The sequence below is a fragment of the Coffea arabica genome, chromosome 6c (genome assembly GCF_036785885.1).
Source record: "Coffea arabica cultivar ET-39 chromosome 6c, Coffea Arabica ET-39 HiFi, whole genome shotgun sequence".
NCBI lineage: Eukaryota > Viridiplantae > Streptophyta > Magnoliopsida > Gentianales > Rubiaceae > Coffea > Coffea arabica.
This window is the reverse complement of record NC_092320.1, coordinates 58,764,695-58,777,838: the sequence shown is the minus strand read 5'-3', so window position 1 is coordinate 58,777,838 and position 13,144 is coordinate 58,764,695.

Below are 13,144 nucleotides of genomic sequence, written 5' to 3'. Positions count from 1 at the left end.
GGTTGGGTTTTGGTAGAAAAGTCTGGTTCATTTTTTGGGTTTTCGCTTGGGCTTAAGAGGTAAAAGCCCATCCCTTTTGGTTGGTTTTGTTTGGGTAAGATTATGGATTGGCCTGTGCATTTTCCTTGAACTTTTTGCTGGGCTTTGAAGGTTTTTGCCCGAAAAATAAGAGATATGGCCCAGAGGCCTCTTTACTCAAGAAATCTAGTTATGAAATCGCAAATCAATCTCTAGACCTTTGAGTAATGATACTATACCCCATAAACTTTTAACATTTTCAATTAGGTTTCTAATTTAATTTCAAATGGATCCCTAAAACTTTGTTTTTCTTTAATTTTGACCCCTATATTTGTAATAATTACAATTGGACCCCAAAAACTTTATAAAATTTTCATTTAAATCCCTGATAGTTTTGATTTCTTAAATACAAGTTACTTTTCTTCTTTAATTGTTAATTATACTTTATTTAAATGATTTAATTGGTAGATTTTATGATTATTTCCATTTATTTATAATTAAATTGGTGCCTTGACCATTTTGTTGATTTTGGAGCATAAGTAGGGCAAATTTCACCCCATTTAACCACAACTTTAAGGGAGGTAACTTCTTTTATTATTTTCAATTCTTTTATGTGCTCCAATGTGTTTTATGTGCAATTGCATGTTTTGAGTGTTTTTTTCTTTTTATTCATTATTATTCATTTTAGGTTTCATTTATTTAATTTAATTTTTGGTAATTATTTGAGAGGCATTAAAATGCCAAATTGTAATAGATAGGTGCTCAAGATATGTATTTAGTTAGCCTATGTAATAGATAGGTTTTAATTTTTGTTAAAAATGTATTTAGTTAGATAAATATAATAGTTAGGTTATTATTTTTTAAATTCCCCCTTAGATTGTAATTAGAGCCCCAGATGTAATAGTTAGACTTTTATTTGCTTGGATGCTTGGATGCTTGTGTGCTTATATGTTTACTCAATTTCTTAGGATCTTTGTATCTAGATATCATGCCTACGTGTTATGTGCTCTATGTGTTTATTAGCTTTAATTATATTTTATATGATTTATTTAGTTGTAATAAATGCATGGCGTCACCACACTAGCCCAACACTAATTGTGGTCTATTTTCTCGATTTCTCACGAGTCCAATGCTAGACTCTTTGTTCCATCCACGCGCTAGAATCACATGCTTGCATAACAATCATTACATTTCATGCATATTTTCTACTTTTAGGATCTTTACCACTCTGCAAGATATTTCCTCTATATGTATATCCCTTATCCCTCTTGCGAAACATGACATTTTAGACTTGCATTCCATTTAAGAAAAATTAGAAATAGGTTACGGCATTTGCTTGATTAGGTTAGGGAGCACCCTTCTAATATGGGAAATGGACGAGTAGGGCTTCTTAGATTTAGCATGCTAGTATCTCCTTTATAAAAAGAAAAAATTGAGTCACGAATCTTAGTCCCCCGTACACGTTATGTTGCATTCCTCTTTTTAGGTCAAACATACTTATATATTATAATTTTTCTTTTTTTCGAGTCTCATTCTTTACATATTCGTGACCTCTTCTAAAAATCATTTTGAGCATCACAATTAATGTTATTCGCATCAATTAATCTTTGAAGAGATATTTCGACCCTCCTGATATCCATTAGGTCTAGGTGTGCATCCATGTAGAAACATCCCAATGTGATAAGTCTATAGGTTAGATTAGGAAAACTTTTGGACTAAATCTCGCAACTAACTTTAGTTAGGTCGAAAGGGTGCCTTGAATTTTATGCTTGTCTTTTCTTTCTTCAACCGTGACTTCCGAATCCTTTCTTTTGTTTCCAAAGACTTGGAGTCATCGAAAAAGAGGTTTTGTTTATTTATTTTTATTTTTTTATTACTATTAAATGACATATTTTTGGATGACTTGGTACACCTTAACTCAATACTAATTGGTGACTCCTATTTTTCCTAAAAACCCTTTTTAGACTATTATTTTGGGTCAAAACCGTCGCACTTCTTAGGTCCCATTTTAGGCCTTTTTTTATTTATTTTCTAAAAATCAAAAACTCATTTTCACTCAAAATTAATCGAAAATTCATTTTTTATAACTCATAATTTTTTATTTCAAAAAATAGGGCGCGATAGGAAAAGTATAAAACCATACAAGGTTAGAGTGTTATAATATTATGTTTATATATTTTGATCACTTCAACTATTTTAATTTTTAAATAAGGGTAATTTTTATATTTTCATAAGTTTCATTGTAAATGATTATTTCCGTTACTTTGATACTTTAATCCAAACTATGAGGAAATTATATATAACTTTCAAAACTATAGGGAGGCTTATGTAAAAAAGTAGTTGTACCACAGGGAAATAAAGTATATTTTGCCCTTTTTGATATTAAGTTACAAAGTCATAAATGATCAACATACAAAGATTGAGATATCGATAGGAATCAAACTTTAGAAGACAAACATTTTAAAAATCCAACTCAATTGGTAGCGACATTGACCAAAGAAAATGAGGCCTTTAATTCGATTTTTATGTCTTCCCTTTTACTGTTTAATTCCTTGCCCTTTGTAAGTTTATAATCTCTTCTAAAATGGACAAAAAACAATTGAGAAGACAAACTACTTTACTTTTTGTTGGATAGATATGATTTTTAGTTTGATTTTGCATATATTACTCTTGAGTGCAGGTATGACAAGTAAATGTTTGTGCTTGAAAATCAGAAGAAAAGCTTGAGGAATACTGTAGGACTACTTCGGTAAACTTATAAAAACTTTAACACAAAGATGTATTATTTTGATCTCTGGGAACTAAAATGAAATGTGAAGTACGTAGTTGTACCACAGGGAAATAAAGTATATTTTGCCCTTTTTGATATTAAGTTACAAAGTCATAAATGATCAACATACAAAGATTGAGATATCGATAGGAATCAAACTTTAGAAGACAAACATTTTAAAAATCCAACTCAATTGGTAGCGACATTGACCAAAGAAAATGAGGCCTTTAATTCGATTTTTATGTCTTCCCTTTTACTGTTTAATTCCTTGCCCTTTGTAAGTTTATAATCTCTTCTAAAATGGACAAAAAACAATTGAGAAGACAAACTACTTTACTTTTTGTTGGATAGATATGATTTTTAGTTTGATTTTGCATATATTACTCTTGAGTGCAGGTATGACAAGTAAATGTTTGTGCTTGAAAATCAGAAGAAAAGCTTGAGGAATACTGTAGGACTACTTCGGTAAACTTATAAAAACTTTAACACAAAGATGTATTATTTTGATCTCTGGGAACTAAAATGAAATGTGAAGTACTTCAGGGATATATTTGCAATTTGCCCGTCAAAAAATGAAAAGCTGAAAATGATATATCTTCGCTAAGTTATTTCGCGTTGTTGTTGCAATTTGCCCTTTCCTAAAGTAATTGAAGTACGACCAAGAATTAGACCAATAATTACAACGATTGAGTACTAATGAGATACCTAAAGCATGATGATTATCCTTTTTTCTTCTTTTGCTAATGGTTTGTGTGAGGTTATTAATCAAAATGAAATTGATATAATTTATCAAAAGACAAAGACGCATTGAGTGGGATGCAAGCATTACAGATGGAGCTAAAGATATACCATATATTGCATGTGGTAGAAGCCAATCTGCTCCTTAAATGATAGTTAAGTATGATTAATGCCAATTAAATTTGCCTGTTCACTGGGTTGGATGGTCCAGGTTTAAACCCTCCCATTTACAATATGTTGACTAATCAACTCCTTGATTCAGATCGTTGAACCAAAATGGTGGTTAAGAACATGGTTAACTTAACTTTATTTGATGCTAACTTCACGCACTATTTTGCCAGCTAAAAATCCCATATAAGATGAAAAAGTAGATTTCGTTTTCGAGAACCTATTTCAATCTATTTAATCCAGACATAGTTTTGTCTGAATCCATTGGTAGTTCCAATTCTTGGATGCATTAAGATCGAAACTAATCGATTGAGTGATGAATTTATTATACTCAATTCAACTAGATTTTGACAAGTACATTACCGTATCAGAAAGTATATTCATTCTATGATTGAATGCAGGTTCAGCATATTGATGCCAATAAGTAGTCAGGTGTTATTAAGCACATCTATTATTATTAGCCAAATTTATCTTATAATGCTTTGCGTGAGATTGTGAAGCTGATGGAATTCAAATGCTTGTTGTTTATCAAGACCGCAATCGTATCCAATTGAAATGAATCAACATTTGCGTAAGACAAAATTAATATTCCTATCCAATCCAAATCTGGGGGAGACCCAAAACAGAATCTCTCTACCAGAATTTGAACTTGGAGTTGATATGTAATAGTGCCAATCATCATTACCATATAAAATGTATCATGAGTCTTGATACTTTGGAGTGTAAGTGTAAGTATCATTGTGATCTTAGTTTTTATTTTTTCAATTATACCCTTGTTAATTGATGATTGAAATTTCATATTATGCTCTTTTTAATTTATTATGATTAAAATTCATTATATCATATCTATTGATTTACAAGAAAATAACAATTCATTATTATTATTATTATATAACAAGTACCATGAATATATAGGTTTCTTTTGGCCACTGGGCAAACCCTAATGGTTAGCAGATAATTAATTTTTGCTAACTGAGCAAATTTAGGTCATCCAACTCGAAAAAAATTGTTCATATATCTAATTAAAAATCAAATAATTTCAGTGGCATTATCATAATTTATTTGTTAAAAAAAGAAAAAACAAAAGAAGTAACTATAAATATCAATATGTTTAACTTTTAGTATGACAAGGTTGTGTTAATTTGTATTAGGTTTGGTGCAATTTTTATGATTATTGGTCTGGGCATGATGTGGGTCAAAAATTGAGTTGAATATGAATTATTATTTGTGGTCCACGGCATGTGACTATTTGTTTAGCCTTCATGTTGTTTTCATGGTCCTATTGTATAAGACAAATTGGTCCTAGATTGTACATGTCTAATGTTTGTAACAGGTAAAAGTAGCCCTTCATTGACTTAAATATGAATTATTATTTGTGGTCCACGGCATGTGACTGTTTCTTTACCAATTGTTTGGCCTTGTTGCTTTTGTGGTCCTAGACTGTACATCTCCATTGACAGGTAAAAGTAATCCATCATGGTGGGGTAGCTGTAGTGGAAAATATCAATAAATATGCCAGTGGATTTGTTGAGAGTTTAGGGGCATGTAATGCTGAAATAATGAATTTGTCGGTATTAAAACCAATGTTTTAAAAACCGGACCGTTAATTGAACCGGTGGAGTGAAAGGGTCGAGGTTCAACCGGTCGGACCGGTTCAACCTCGGTTCAATGAATTTTTTAAAAAATAATTTATATAAATATATATATATGTACAAAATAAGGCATGTAATGGACTAATTTAATATTTTATATGATGAAAAGTTTACTATTTTTTAATAACTTAGATTTTTAAAAATAAATTTTTTAAATTATAAGTTAAAACAAATAAATTTCATCTCAATTTCAATTATATCTAAATCCAACCCCAAAATATCACAATATTTTGAAATTATACAAAATTCATGTCTCTGAGAATTTAGATATTATGAATTTAAATTTTAATTTACGTTTTGAGATTTAAAGATTGCAATTTAAAAAAGAAAATTTGGAGTTCGAAGGAAATCAAGAAAATCGAAAATAGAAATGTAAACTTGATAAGAAACAAAAAATAAGATAAAAGTGAGTGGTTGTGGCATTAAATAATTTGGGTTAAAAAAAATTCTTTTTTAACTTTTTTCAATTTAATGGACAAAAACAAAATTAAAAGATGGAAGAAAACATCAATAAATTAAAAATAAAGAGGTTTGATTAAAAAGGGAGTGACAAAAGAAAAGAGGATAGAGAGAGAGAGAGAGAGAGTTGAAAATGAAAAAGAAAGAGCCATGAGGGGATGAGATTTTGTAAGAAAAATGGAAAAAAGAAATATGAGTGTTTGCTTTATATAAATAAGTTATCAAAAAAAACTAATAAGATGTAATGGTGCAATGGTTAATACATTGGTCTTTTATTACAAAGGTCTTGGGTTTGAATCTTGATTACTGCATTTTGCAAAACTAAAAAAAAAAAAAAGGGGGAAAGCTGGCAAAACTAAAAAAAAAAAAAAAGGGGAAAGCTGAAAACCGGAAAACCGCCGGTTCAATCCGGTTCGGCGGTTTTCACGGTTCAACCGGTCTTTGACCGGTTTTCTAGCAAAGTCAACAATGCCATTGAACCGGACCGGTGCCATGGCCGATTCGCGGTTCAACCGGTCGAACCGGCCGGTCCGGTCCGGTTTTCAAAACATTGATTAAAACATGTTGGCACCGATCTTGAGTAACTAGAAACTACAAATTTGCAGTATAGAGCCCCTGATAAAGTTTAGGTCGGTTTTCAATTAACTCCTGCATCTGTTTAAATTAGGTGGGTGTGTGTGGGTTATTTATCGATTTCGATAAAAAAAGAGTTCCTGATAAAGTTGTAAAAATGATTATTTGAACTTTAGAGAATGAAGGGGATGTTAATGACAATATATGGTTGTTCAAAGGGGAAAGGAAAAATGTCTAAGAAAATTATATGTGTTTAATGTTAAAAAATATGTTACTTCATTTCTTAGTAATTCTGAACTCGTATCCATATGTTTTGCCTGAATCTACAACCGGATGACGACCCAAGTGCCCAAGAGACAAGGCAATTAGACCAACCATTAATTCATCAATATTTCTTGATCGAAGACTCCTAAATGATATAGGATCCGTTTAGATTAGTTATTTTTGGGGTTATTTTTCAAAAACAATACTGTAGCATTTCGTTTTTCAAATATAAGTCCTTTTCAAATATAAGTCCGTTTGGATTAGATGTTTTTGGTGTTGTTTTTCAAAAACTATATGAAAAACTTTTACTGCAGATGTTTTATGGGTTATTTTTAGATGTATTTTTAAAAATATTTTCGATTATTTTATAATTTGTAATTTTTATATTTTTAGAACAATATACATTTATACATTTATAATACATTTATAAATAAATATATTTATATATTTATATAAAAATATATAAATGTATTATACTATATATAATACATAATATAAATATATTTATAAATGTATAAATGTATATTATTATAAATGAATATTATATAAATGTATAAATTATAATTTTTATATTTATATACATTTATGCATTTATGCATTTATATTACATTTATCAATAAATATATTTATATATTTATATAAAAATATATAAATGTATTATATTATATATAATACATAACATAAATATATTTATAAATGTATAAATGTATATTATTATAAATGTATAAAGTATAAATAAATATTATATAAATGTATATTATAATTAATAATTAATAATTTTTATATTTATATACATTTATGCATTTATAATACATTTATAAATATTTATAAATAAATATATTTATATATTTATATAAAAAATATAAATGTATTATATTATATATAATACATAATATAAATATATTTATAAATGTATAAATGTATATTATTACAAATGTATAAATTATAAATGACTATTATATAAATGTTTATTATAATTTATAATTTATAATTTTTATATTTATATACATTTATGCATTTATAATACATTTATAAATATTTATAAATAAATATATTTATATATTTATATAAAAATATATAAATGTATTATATTATATATAATACATAATATAAATATATTTATAAATGTATAAATGTATATTATTATAAATATGTATAAATTATAAATGTATAAATTAATATATTATAAATATATATTAATATTATGTATAGATGTACTAATATAATAAATATAAATGTATAAATATATTAATATTTTGTATAAATGTATAATTAATATTATGTATATTAATATAAATATATAAATGTATTATATTATATATTATACATAATATAAATGTATATTATAAATATTCATAAATATATATATTATGTATAAATGTACATTTATATAAATTTATAATATATATTATGTATATATTAAATATATAGTATATAATATATAATATTTATATAAATGTATAATTAGATTTATATTATATATAATTTATATAATATATAATATTTATATAAATATATTATAAATATATTTTATATATAATAAAATATTTATAATTTGTATAAATTAATATAATATATATATCCTATACATAATTGAAATATACAAATTGAAATAAACATATTAAATATGTATTTGGAGTTATTTTTGATATATTGTTTGGATATGATATTTTTGGAGTTGGTTTTGAAATACACATTTACTGTAGCATTTGGAATGTGAAAAACAATTTTTCAAAAACAGATCCAAAAACAAGGAATCCAAACAGACCCATAGATTATGGCCTAAATGATATAGAAATAACACACAAAATAATACAAAGAGTTCAATTTTAAAAAATATACATCTCTTCATACTATATATTTATTACATAAAAGGTACCATGAGTTTGGACGGTAAGGGTAAGTTATCTTAGTTTTTGTTGTTACAATTATAACCTTATTAATTGATGATTGAAGCTTCATATTATACTCTCTTTAATTTTTTATGATGATTGTTGTGATCTTAGTTTTTATTAATATAATTATGCCCTTATTAATTGATGATTGATGTTTCATATTTTGCTTTTTTTAGTTTTTAATTTATTATGATGATTAAAATTCATTACATCATAGCTATTGATTTAAAGGAAAATAATGGTTGATGACAAGACAAAATGTTAAGAGAGACTAAGCAGGATTTGGTCTTTGTTTTCTATTCGTCCAAAATACCATTCTTCCTAATAATTAGATTTATTGCATTTCAATAATAGCAAAACTGTAGCAGTTACGAAAAAACTATAACCTTAATTAAATTTGAATTATGAAGAGAATAAACAAAATATAATATTCCAAATCAATGTGTCTTTTTGCATTCTATTTTCAATTTTTTATTTTCATTAAAAATTCTTGATTAGTCACAACCTAATTAAATTTTTAAATCTTCAAAAATATTACTATTGATATCAAAAGAAAGTGCTCTTAGGATAACAGAATCTTCGTCATTTATGCTTTTTGTCAAATTTTGTCCAAAAAATTAAAAGATGAAAAAACAAAAGAAAAAAAAAGAAAAACTCAATTATCTCTACCAATAAAATTTCAATTCTCAAAAAATGAACAGTTAGATAGAAAAAATTAATATGTGGTGGATGATTTATACTCCATTGTTAATAGATGTCGCGCCCCATTTTTTGATAAATAAATAAATTGTTTGAGGAAGATGTTTTTTGATTCAATTTTGATTGGAAAATGATTTTTTGTGAATTGAAAAAGATATGGGTCTAATATGGGACTTTGAAAAAGCGACGATTTGACCCAAAAAATAGTTTTTTTAAAAAGGGTTTTGAATAAGAAATTGGAGTCGCCACTTGGTAATGATTAAGGTGTACCAAGTCACCTAAAAAATAAATTTTTAAAGACAAAGTAGTAAAACCCTTTTAAAAAAACGACTCCTAGTCCACGTAAGCCAAAGAAAAAGGTTCGGGAGTCACGTTTGACAAAGGGGAAGGCAAGGATAGAATCCAAGGCACCCCTTTGACCTAGCCAAGGCTAGTGGCGTGATTTAATCAAAGATTTTCTTGTTTTAACCAAAGAATTTATTACATTTGGATGTGCTACATGAAATACAAAACCCTAGATTCTAAGATGTCTCTTGTAAGGTTTTTGGTCCCAACCACATGAATTGTGGCGGCCAATGAAAGAAAACCTTATAGAGGTCGATTAATGCAAATGAGAGTTCAAATTCAAGTGTACAAGTGTATAAAAAGGTGCATGTGTGCAATTGTATGGAAATCCAAGTGTTTGTGTGCAAGTGTATGAAATATAGTGATAAGTGTATATAGATCGTAATTAAGTGCAATTTTTGTGAAGTAGAAACCAAAATTGAACAATAAGGAAAGGAAAAGTAATGAGGAAATGTGAATTGAAAAAGTGAGTAAGTGAAAAATTGAGAATGAATGAATCTAAAGGAATGCATCAGGTCGGGTATGGGAATGACTCCTAACTTTTTCGACTTCGATTTTCCCTTTGATTAGAAGGCAAAACTAGCGTGCTAAGGCTATCGAGTAGCCACACTCGCTCGTTTCCCTTATCGGAGGGGGACACTCAAGCAAAATGAACCCTATAGCTAGCATTAGATGCAAAACCTAAAGTGAGGGGGAAAGGGATTCAAGGAACATGCCCAAATGATAAAACTAAAGAAAAATGCGTGATATGTGGTGATCATGCACTTAATGAAAAAGGGAAAAAAGAACCTATTGGGTCTAACATTGGACTAGCCCATTCTATGAATTCCGACTAGCGTTGGACTAGTGGAAACGATAAAAGAAGCCACAACTAGCGTTGGACTAGTGTGGTGACGTACATTCATCCATTCCATTCATCTATACTACAAAAAGCAAGTAGACATGCAAATCACCTAAATCATGTAGCACTTATCATGCTCGACTAGATGCAAGATCCTAATAAAGCATTTAACATATAACACATAGGCATGCAACCATTACATTTGCTAACTAAAACAAAGGGGAAAGGGAAAATGGACCAAATTACTTGCTACGCCCTATCTATTACAAGCCAAGAGGTGTACACATACCCCATTAATAAAAATCAAAAGTAAATGAAATAAATGAAAGGAAATAAGGAAAGGCTAGGAAAGCAAGTAGACATGCAAATTTCAATTAGCACATTAGTCCACATAGGAGAGAAACAAAAGGGGTAAAAGAGATTATACCTCCCCGTTGGTGATACTAAGGAAGTAAACAAACTCAACTTGGCTAGAGTCACCCAAGAAAAGACTAACTTAGGCTAAAATCACCAAAAACAAAAGGTTAGTGCACCAATTTAGTGAGAAGATATAAACTAAACAATTTGAATCCACCAAAACATCAAACTTTCCCTCAATTGCAACTCAATGAAGTCAAAACTACTTAAAGACCAAAGCAAAAGGCATGATCATCCAATCCCCAAGCATAACATCTACTAAAGACCCAAAAGCAAGCACTACTCAATCATTTGAACCTAATTGAGGCATTTAAGAACTCAAAGGTCCCCAAGTAAATAATAAAGTCCAAGCAAACATCATATCTCAAGAATCCAAGAGTGAATGAAGGTCCATGAATGGTTCAAACTTGCATTTCTAGGACCCAAAAATGACCACTAATCAATCACAATCAACGTCAAAAAGAGTTTCAAAGGTCCCAAAAATAATAAAGATCAATTAATGATTCAAATGAAAACACCTTAGAACCTAATTGCAAGAACATGGAATGTAATTGGGCCATAATGCATTGCTGCAAAAATACAAGGGATCCAATTGATTAAATTTCCAAAGTTTTTGGGCCTTAGTGGCTTAAGGGGAGACTTGGGGGGCCAAAAGTAATTTTTATAACATTTACTTCATGCATGCATACGAGAGAAATTTCTGCAACAAGAATTACTATTGAAAAACTTTCTGCAACTAAGAAAACATAGCCGCAAGTCATATTTGCACACCCACCTTCCATCTCAAACACAACTTTTGATCCAAAAGCTTTCAACCAAAACATTTAAACCTTAATCAGATAAACACAATTATCCCAAGCCAAACAAACAAAGAAACTTGAAAAGGCATCATGCAAATCTGAAGAAAAACATAAACTTTGCTGCAATTTTCAGCCACGACATTTCTGTCCATTCCACTATAGCAAATATCAAAGCCTCACACTATCGGCTAAATGAAAAGCATGCTCTTGTTGCCGAATTGAAGTTACACATTTAGATTGTCCGATCAGCAAGGGAAAAGGGAATGCGAGAGTTTTTTTTTTTTTGTTTTTACTGCTCCAAAACAAATGCAGCTCATAGTTGTGCAATGAAGACATAGACACAAGTTCCTACAATTCTAATTTTCCTGAGATTCACGCCGCATTTCATGACAAATGGCTGGCAACAAGACTAAATTTCAGGCCCTCATTCAATGTTACAAACTCATGTCATGCAAAGGAAAGGAAAATCTGGGCAGAGAGGGGTCGTATGATCATAAATCTGCTGCAAATTCAAATTCCAAACATAAAGTTCAATCCACAAGCTTAATTTTTTAGGAGAACTTCACCCACCAAACATCAAGACTCTAGGCTAAACAACCAAGTATAGAACCTTATCACTTAAACAAAACAAAACATAGAAGAACCTCACTCAAAAAATGCAAAGAAACTCATGCATTCTGCAATTTTCCAGCCGCAACTTTCTTCACTATCCATCATACAAAACCAGATTTTGATTCAAACAATAGCAGCCGGCATCGCAACAACATTTCAACATTTCTAACAAGACTCTTGTAATCTACGGACAGGGAAATAAAATGAAAGGTACTACCTTTAATCTTCTAAAAGGCGGACTGAAGTGTGCGATGATCAGAAGACAAATTCTTGCCCAGCTTCACTTAATCTTCAGTTTCACGTAGCCAAGCCCCCTGATGCTCTCCTTCTTTCTGTCCAGTTCCTCGGTCCCTCCAGGCTTAGCCGCTGCCAAATCCTTCGCTCTCAAACCCCGTAGACCTCCACCCTCTCAGTCTCTTCTTCTTGGATTCTCCTAACTCTCCCCCCAGAAACCCAGGTGCTACCTCCTTCCTTTTAGCCTCTCACTCGTTCTGTCTGCCGCTCCTTTTTTCCTTTTTTTTTCTTTTTCCCTTAGCCGTCACTCTCCTTTGCCGTTTCTTTCTTCTCTCTTTTTCCCGTCACCCCCTCTTGCGGCTGAATCCTCTTTTTCTATTTATATGGGAGCCCCCCTCCTAAACCCTTAACAACTTCTTCTGTATTTGCAGCTAAGGAGCTGCCTCAAAGTTCCTTTGCAAGCTGCAAAAATGCAGCTTGCATGCACGCAGCTTTTTTTTTTTTTTTCAAAAGATATTTAACAAAACCAAAATGATAATAATAATAACAATAATAATAACAAAACCCACTTAATTAACATTGAATAAAATAAACAAACTAGAAACAACAAAATGCAATTTTTTTTCATTTTCCATTTTCATCATTTTTTCTTTTTTTCT